General features: G+C 40.2%; 1 non-coding gene across 1 annotated transcript; it reads left to right on the top strand.

Moving 5' to 3' along the window:
* The first annotated feature begins 589 nt into the window (after positions 1–589).
* On the top strand, positions 590–708 carry LOC145414723 (5S ribosomal RNA). Its single transcript, XR_013899922.1, has one exon. It is a non-coding gene; the product is annotated as a 5S ribosomal RNA (ribosomal RNA).
* Positions 709–8,943: the final 8,235 nt, after the last annotated feature.

The raw sequence follows: 8,943 nt of genomic DNA, 5'->3' as shown, positions 1-8,943 counted from the left end.
TTTCAAGGAACAAGCAACCTTTCTACCTTGTTGTACCCTTTCAAGCACTTCACCCTCCAAACTTCCATCCTTACTCATCACACTCCCCATGTACTTAAGCGTACTCACATTTTCCATTCCCTCACCATCCAACCTCACTGTACATTCAGTGACTTCATCTCTCTCAAAGACCATCACTTTACTCTTACTTTTAAGATATTATTACAGCAATTTTGACAAACTGCAAATGGTCAATATGCAGCCACGATTAAAGAACGCAGACAGATCAATTGTTTCACTTTGACGACATTCATTTCTTTGTAAATGATTTAAGAAGACTTAGTAGCTTCCCATATATAACTGTTTACAGGAAGCTATAGATTCACACTTTTATTGATCTTGGTTGAAACAAAAATAATGACACTTATCTCTGTACATTCAGTTCATGACGTATTGTTAATAATGCACCATTTACCACAACCCCTCTTAATACTGTGCATAGTTCAAAGACTGTATGTCATACTTGTTGTACAAACGTGTTCTTTTTTTTTTCTTGTCATTGTAATCTGGAATGATACATTATAATTTGGAATGTGGAGTTTTGAATATGGCCAACGGCCATACCACGTCGAGTACACCGCTTCCCGTCCGATCAGCGAAGTTAAGCAACGTTGGGTCTGGTTAGTATTTGGATTAGTGACCGCCTGGGAACACCAGATGCTGTTGGCATCCCTACGTGTCAAGTGGGGTTGGTGGAGGATTAGTGCCCCTCCCCGTAAAAACAATTAACTCTAAGCCCTTGGCCACCCCGTCTGGGATACATGGCGTCTGGCAATGAATGAATGAATTATTATTATTATTATTATAAGTCCTGCGAAGCAGGATGGAATCATTTTTGGCATGTCTCCCTATACCGCTGGTCGAGATTCAGCCTGTGTGTGTGTGTGTGTACTTTAACTTCTCCTAGGCTATTTAATGGATTTAATGAAACTTCCCAAGTGAGTTCGTTTATTCAATGGGAAGGTCTTCTACATAAAATTTTCCAACCATAATTTTTAGAGAGCTCAGCTCCCTCATCAATTTAATAATTTTCAGAAAAATAGAAAGAAGGGCAGATATGGCTTTGACATATTAGTATTTGCTGTACAATAGACTCTTCCGTAATGCGATATACGGGGAGCGTGACCTTCCCATTGATTCTTGGCAGTGAGAGGTCAGCCCACCCCCAAAATAAAAACGATCAGAAATAGGGGAAAATGGGCACATGGGTTTCCCTGAAACTTCTCATATCAGTATGATTATTCCTTGATAATGTCTACCACTATATAACATTTTCCACCACCATTTTAGAGGGGTCAGGCCCCTCCAAAACTCCAAAATTTATAAAGGACACAAAATAGGGGAAGGAAGGCAAATATCACTTTGAAAACTTAATATATGTTGTACATTGGTCTCTCCTCCAAAGTGTGATATCGGAGGAGAAAGATCCCTTAGCGATTCCTGGGGGTGAGCCCCATCCCAAATTAAAAACGATCAGAAATAAGGGAGGGATTTGAATGAGACTTTCCAGGTGTGTTCTGCATACTCCGAATATGTTAAACTAAATATAATTCTCCAACGATGATTTTGGGGCATCAGCCCTCCCCCACTGGATTAATAATTCTCAGAAATAGTGAAAGTATGGCGGATGTAGCTTTGATATCATAGTATATGATGACAATGGGCTCTGATTCATAATGCGATATTTGGGAGGCGTGACCCCCCAGTGATTCTTGGAGGAATCATCCTCCCTCCGACATTTAAACAAGATCAGAAATAGGGGTAAGTGAGCACATGGATTTCAACATATCACAGTACTGGTTATGCAATTTCCGCGTTTTCTCCAACTGCCGCAGATGAAACTGCACATCTGTTTTAATATTATTATTGTTATTATTATTATTAGTCGTAGTAGTACAGTAGTAGTAGTAGTAGTAGTATTGTTGTATAGTTCATTATTATTATTATTATTATTATTATTATTATTATGAGGTAATGTTGTACCTATTGGTGATCGTCGTAATGGCGTCAAGTTTCCGTATGTCATAACAATGTTGCGTTCGCTTTGGTTCTTTTTCTCAAATTATACTCTCCTTTTTTCTCATACAGCACGAAACGACCGAAGTAAAGAGGATCACCATAAAAAAAGAACGTAAAAAAATATTCAGCATTTAATATACACGATCAGTGTGGGTAATCAGTAGGGGTTTATAGTAGTGTCAAAGGATCTCACTGTGCAAACTGAAAAATTTGTGTGAGCGCCTGTGTATGAGAGAGAGAGAGAGAGAGAGAGAGAGAGAGAGGCTGCGTCTGAATGACCAGGATACAGTACTGAGGTGGTAATAAATATTCAGTGCAGAAATCAGTCATAACCATTGTCGCAATGTTGAAAGAGATGTTACAGTCTCTCTCTCTCTCTCATACTCTCTCTCTCTCTCTCTCTCTCTGTACGTTTTTTTTTTTTTTTTTTTTTTTTTTTTTTTTTAAGGAAACAAATGAATCGGTTCATCACATTCGTGCCTAATTTTTTTTCTGTTAAGAAAAAAACTGCCAAAAAATCTAGTCGTGAAAATAATAATGAGCAAACTAAGGAAATAAATATACACGAAAAAAAAAATGAATCCAAACTATTATAGCAACCATATGAGAACTGAGGCAATGAAATTATCCGCTAACAGAATTTGACCAAAAAATGCGCGGACTACGACTAACAACACATTTTACTGAAAAACGCAACGCCGAACACAAACTGCATATAAACTGGTGTCGAGCAATAAACCGTGATTTAAAATATAGTTTTCCTGACTTTTGTGTGTGTGCAGTTACTGATTTATATTAGCAAATATATTTTGTGATTCGAAAAATGAGGCCGACCTACAGGCCCTCGCACTCTTTCGCACATAAAGAGCTGTCGACTGTATGTACTGCCATTTTCGTTGCTCTAATACCTATAAATCGTCAAAATATAGTTGATGTTATATTGATATTATTGCACTCTCTCGAAGCGAGAGCATATGTTGCGCATTGCACCTTTAGTGTGTGTGTGTGTGTGTGTGTTCTTACCCAATTGTTCTTACCTAATTGTATCTTTACAGGAATGAGTCAAGCTCGTACTGTCCCGTGTCTTAAACCATTTTTATCGTACATATCCTTGAATTTATGAATTGTTTTGGCACACACTATTTCATTCGTTAGTGCATTCCACTAATCAATTGCCCTATTTGGGAAACTAAATTTCCTTACGTCTTTATCGCCTCTCTTTTTATGCAGTTTTTTGCAGAGTCCTCTTGCTGATGCATCCCCATAGGTTATGTAATAATTTATGTCTACTTCCTCCTTCCCTCACATGCATTTGTATAGTGTAATCATGCCTCCTCTTTTCCTTCTCTCCTGTAGTGTAGGTAGATTCAGTTTTTCTAGTCTTTCTTCGTAGCTTAGATCCCTTAAGCTTGGTACCGATCTTGTAGCGGCCCTCTGAACTTTTTCAATCATATCCATGTGTTTTTTGAGATGAGGACTCCAGACTACTGACGCATACTCCAGGGATGGGCTGATGAATATTATCTTTCTTAGCATGTCTTCATTTATGTATGTGAATGCTATTCTCATATTTGCAAGCAGTGTATACATGTTCCATACCTACTCACTGATGTGGTCAGCCGGAGATAGTCTGTTACTGATAATCACATCTAGGTCCTTCTTTCTTTCTGATGTGTATAGGGTTTTGCTTCCTAACTTATAATCCCAATCAGGTCTTTTTCCACTTTTACCAAACTTGATTACATGACACTTGTCCACATTGAATTCCATTTGCCATGTATTGCTCCATTCATGAAGTTTATTTAATTCTTCTTGTAGCTCTTTACAAAAGTCTGTGTTAGCAATTCTCCTTCGTATTTTTGCATCAACAAACATATTGTTACGTCCCCACCCCGACACTGCCACAGGCTCCAACAGCAGTAGTACAGTATAAGAAGGACTTTGCCCAGTGAGTTGTTCTTCCTCTGGTCAGCCTTTAGGGGTGCAGTACATAAGAGCAGCTGAGGCCAAAATAAACACTAGCTCATTCCTGGTCCAGCAGCGGTAGCAGCAACATCTCCTGCCTAGCCATGCCTTCTTCCCTTCACTCGGCCTACGACCCGTCGAGGGGGGCCTCCTTAGGCAGTGAGGAGCCTTACAGCATGCAGACCATCGTTGGCGTCGTGAAGTGGTACAACGTGAAGGCGGGGTACGGATTCATAAGGCGCCAGGACACTGGCGTCGATGTTTTTGTACACTGCCTGGGGATCGCTGTTCCCACTTCACGGCGTCTACGGCGCTCACCAGGCGAGGGTGAGACAGTCGAATTCCACCTCCACCAGATGCCGAAGAGTCCCGTGGCCAGGGACGTCCCCAGGCCGGGGGGTGCGGCTGTGCAAGGCTTTGCCTCTGCACGGCGGCGCCCCACGTCCCGGAGGCGCCGGAAACTGGATCCTAGTCGTTCTGGTGAAGTGGAAACGATTGTTACAATGTGCATCGCGACGGCGAAGGCTTTCTGTGGTGGTGACAAGGAGGCGCTGCTCGTTCTTCTCCCCCTTACTTTTGAGAAGAACGGGTTGCCGCACCTTGCTATCCCGCAGAGCTTCGCCCATGATGCACGTTCTGCCCCTCGTCAGGAGCGTCGCGCCCCTACGCTGCAGCCTTTCTATCCCCGCCGAACACTGCGGAAAAGGCTGGAGCTTAATACTCCTCTTAACAGGAGAACTGCCTCCTCTGCCACCGCGCCTAACCCACTCACGGATCCGGCAAACGAGCCGACCACCGCCACTACTCACCACCCACCGTCAGCAGCTGAGGAGGAGAGGGCCCCCTCTCCCGTCCCTTCCATTCAGGACGCAGACGTCCCTCCCCCTCAGTCACCTACATCTCCTGCTGATGCCGTGACCGCCGACGAAGACACCACGCCTGCTCCTAAGAAAAAGAATAAGAAGAAGGGGAAGAAGTCGAGACAACCACCACCTGTCGCAATGGAGACCGAATAGCCTGTCACTCCATCCCCTGCCTTTTCTCCCCCCTTAGATTCACAGAGAGTCCTCGCCCAGCTTCCTCCATTGACAGCTCGGATTCGTGCCCACCTCGAATCACTGTCTCATGACGAGCTGCTCGCACAACAAGAGCGCTATGTGGAGGAGAACTTCGCTGACGTAGTCGACGCCGTTTTCCGCCTTCACACAGGAATCTTCCGTCCTGAACACCGCGACTGTCTCCTCACTACTAGCCAGACCCACCCTGACAACGTAGCTGCTATTGTTTTAATAGAAACTGCGTTGATGCACACACCGCCTCGCGCTATTTTTTTTTTTCTTCTTTTTTTTTACGAACTTTTTCAGCAGTCTACATTACGACTGTCTTCTCAAACCATTGTCGCTTCTCCTCGTCTGCCTTGTCTGCCGTGCTTGCTCTCATGGGAGAGCTGTTTCTGCTTTTTTTTTTTTTTTTTTCCCCCTGACGGGCTCTCATATTTGCCCGTGTCTCCACCACTGTTGTGGGGCAAATATTTACAAACAAACAAAACACTAGCTCCTTAGAGTTCACTGCCTTTATTTTCCAAATAATTCCACTTAATGCTTTTCAATTTCAGTGTTCTCACAAGCACTGGAGCTATACACACTTTACCAACTGCTATTACACTTAATGCTCGACAACACTTTACTGTTAGTACACTTAATGCTTGCTAACACTTCACTATTACACAAGTACTGAAAATAATCTTCACTGACAGTAATTACACTTAATACACTTCACTGTCTTATCAAGTTCCAATGATAAACAAACTTCAGTAACTCGCCACTGTTGTCACAAGTGCCAAAAAATATACAATCTTCACTGACACTGACCCTGCACTACACTCAAACTGAACCACAACTGACTGCACTTCGCTCAAACTGACCTGACACTCGACTAAACTTGTTTTAGTCTCTCCCTATCTTTACATAAGCTTGCATTTTACTAGAAACATCTACATTCTACGAGAACAACAGTTGCCAATTCAGAGAACCAAAACATGCCAAAGCTGTCTTACATTACATAACACTCTAAATCATTTACCATACGAGGTTAAATTACATAATTTAACAAGCAATCACTTAAATAAAACATTATAGAGAAAAACAGCACAAAAGTAAATGCATAATTTACGAAACAGCTACGCTTTCAAACAACAGGCAATCTGGCAACTCTGACTCGTACCGATAGGGAAGGGCAGTGATGGGTCGGATATATATATATATTTTTTTAATATTTATAAAAATTCAGGTTTTAGCAGGAGTGTAATCTGGTTTATCTTATAATGTTGCCACATTATTTGGGACTTTAGGTTGATAATATGTAATTCTTAGCTCTTTTCAGCTTTAAGCTATAGTTAACGAAACACAAGTAACTAAATCGTACGAACCATCCCTACCAGTGGTGATGGTTCGGAAAGTAGGGTGGGATGGTTCATCCATATGTATTACTCAGCATAATCTTAAAATTATGTAAGCTATATTGGATAAAAACAAACATTTATTAATTCAAAGATATTTCATTTTCCTACAGTTCAATATTCAACTTCAGAATCCAAATGAACTACTTGATATCTGTAAAAAAAAATATATATATAACTGAAATAACCTTCACCAGATTTAATAATAATTGACTTAACCTCTTACTTTGCTACAAAATTATGCATAATTAGCCTTCTCTCTCTCTCTCTCTCTCTCTCTCTCTCTCTCTCTCTCTCTCACACACACACACTCTCTCTCTCTCTCTCTCTCTCTCTCTCTCTCAGGACTATTGACTTCACTTTTCACTTTCTAGGCCTTATTTCAGATGGACTAACTTAAGACTTTTAATGCATATTGTAACCTGCAAACCTGAAACAAGTTGTATTACCCCTTCCTTCTTTTAACACTGAGGAATAGGTTAAACAAACAAAACTATTAATATATATTCCCTGATAACTATTAAGAATGGTGTTTCACTATGTGTTCAGATATAAATGATCAAAAGTAGGGTTATCATTTGATAAGGTCAGTAATTAATTGATGGGTATTCTCAAGTTTTACACGAGAGAGTTTAACAGTCGTTTTTCATAGCAATATGTTCTACATGCAACACAGATTCACCCTGACAATGCACAGTTCGATGCCTGGCATACTCATAAAGGTAGAGCTTACGATATGCACTCAAATTATTACATAGGAGATGCAAAAAAACATAAAATCTGACCTGCATAAAGAAGTGAGATGTTTCTAGCTTGGAGGTTCCGTGTGGTCGACGTAAACAAACTCTCCCACTTTCACGCATGATCACACGGCCCTAGGTCCCATACGTTTCTCAGGGAATGCACTGTCCGAACCATCCCACTGTCCGAACCATCACCACTCTCTCCTACTTAAGGTACCAGAAACGTCTCGAAGGTACGAGACTACCTAACTGGCAAATCTCCCTTCATAACAATATTTAGATAGCTTTCATTTCCAGTGTTACTGTCTATATCATTTATATACACTAAAAACATAATTGGTGCCAGCATTGAGCCCTGTGGAACTCCGCTAGTCACTTCTCTCCATGATGAGTAATTTCCCCCTAGTACTGTTCTCATTCCCCTTTTTTTTGAGAAAATCTTGCATCCAACGGTACAGTTTGCCTTGGATTCCTCCTTGATGGTATGGTTTCCATAAAAGTCTTTGGTGCGGTACTCTGTCAAATGCTTTCTTGAAATCTAAATAGATACTGTCCACCCATGCTTCTCTGTTCTTTAATGTTTCTGTTACCCTATCATAGTAGCTCAACAAATTGGTAACACATGATTTTCCCTTTTTTAAACCAAACTGTCTTTCTGTTATCATATTGTGCTCTTCTAGATGATTTACTCAAAGTTTTTTTATCAGCTTTTCTAATACCTTGCTAACAACACTGGTTAGTGATACTGGTCGGTAGCTGAGTGGATTTTGTCTATTCCCTTTCTTGAATAAGGGAACAATGTTTGCTTTCTACCAAATATCAGGTAGTTTACCTTGTCCCAAGAATTCCTTGAAAATTAATAATAATGGTTTACTTAACTCCCTTGCACATTCATGTAGCACCCATGAGGACCATTTTCTTTTCCATTGCCTATTTTACTTAGCTCTTCCTGTAGTTCTTTTTCTGATATTTGTATATCTTGTAGTATGTGTGGGCATCCATGTTCCATATCCTCCCTCTCAAAATTATTTTCTTCTGTAAAAACTGATTGGAAATTTTTATTTAGTGCTTCACAAATATTCTTCTCTTGTGTGTAGGTGATCCCCTCATCTGTAAGAGATTGTATTTTATCTTTAACTTTGGTTTTGCTTCGGATGTAGCTGTAAAATAGATTCGGTTGATCACTACTTTTTTAATGTCCTCCTCAAACTCTTTTTGGGCTTCCCTCCTTATTCTTGTATAATCGTTTCTTGCCCGTTTATAGTTGTTATATGCCCTTTCACTATTGTGTCTTCTGTATCTATTCCACAACAAATCCCTTTTTTTTTTTTTTTTACATTCCGTATTAAACCAATTATTTTATTTTCTGCTTCTTTGTGCTGTGGGATGTACTTCTGGACTCCTATTTCATAAAGTTCACAGAATTTTCTATTTATAACATTTAAATCTTGTCCTCTAAGCTCTTTTTCCCAATCTGTTTCTAAGAAGTATTTCTTTAGGTCATGATAGTTGCCCTTTTTTGTAGTCAAGGCTCTTTTTGTAACGTTCATTACTATTAACTATGTCATATGAAATTCTGAAGTTGTAATTTAATACTGCGTGGTCACTATTACCGAATGGAGGGTGTTAAGGAACAGAGAGAGATAATGAACACTTCAAGTGAGAATACTAAAATCACAACTGTCCCGCAAAGTTCTAGGTTCAAAACAAAAAGACTTA

Source organism: Coenobita brevimanus, chromosome 100, assembly GCF_032717465.1.
Source record: "Coenobita brevimanus isolate Jiangsu-jjx chromosome 100, ASM3271746v2, whole genome shotgun sequence".
Taxonomy (NCBI): Eukaryota; Metazoa; Arthropoda; class Malacostraca; order Decapoda; family Coenobitidae; genus Coenobita; species Coenobita brevimanus.
This window is presented reverse-complemented; position numbering and strand designations above follow the sequence as displayed.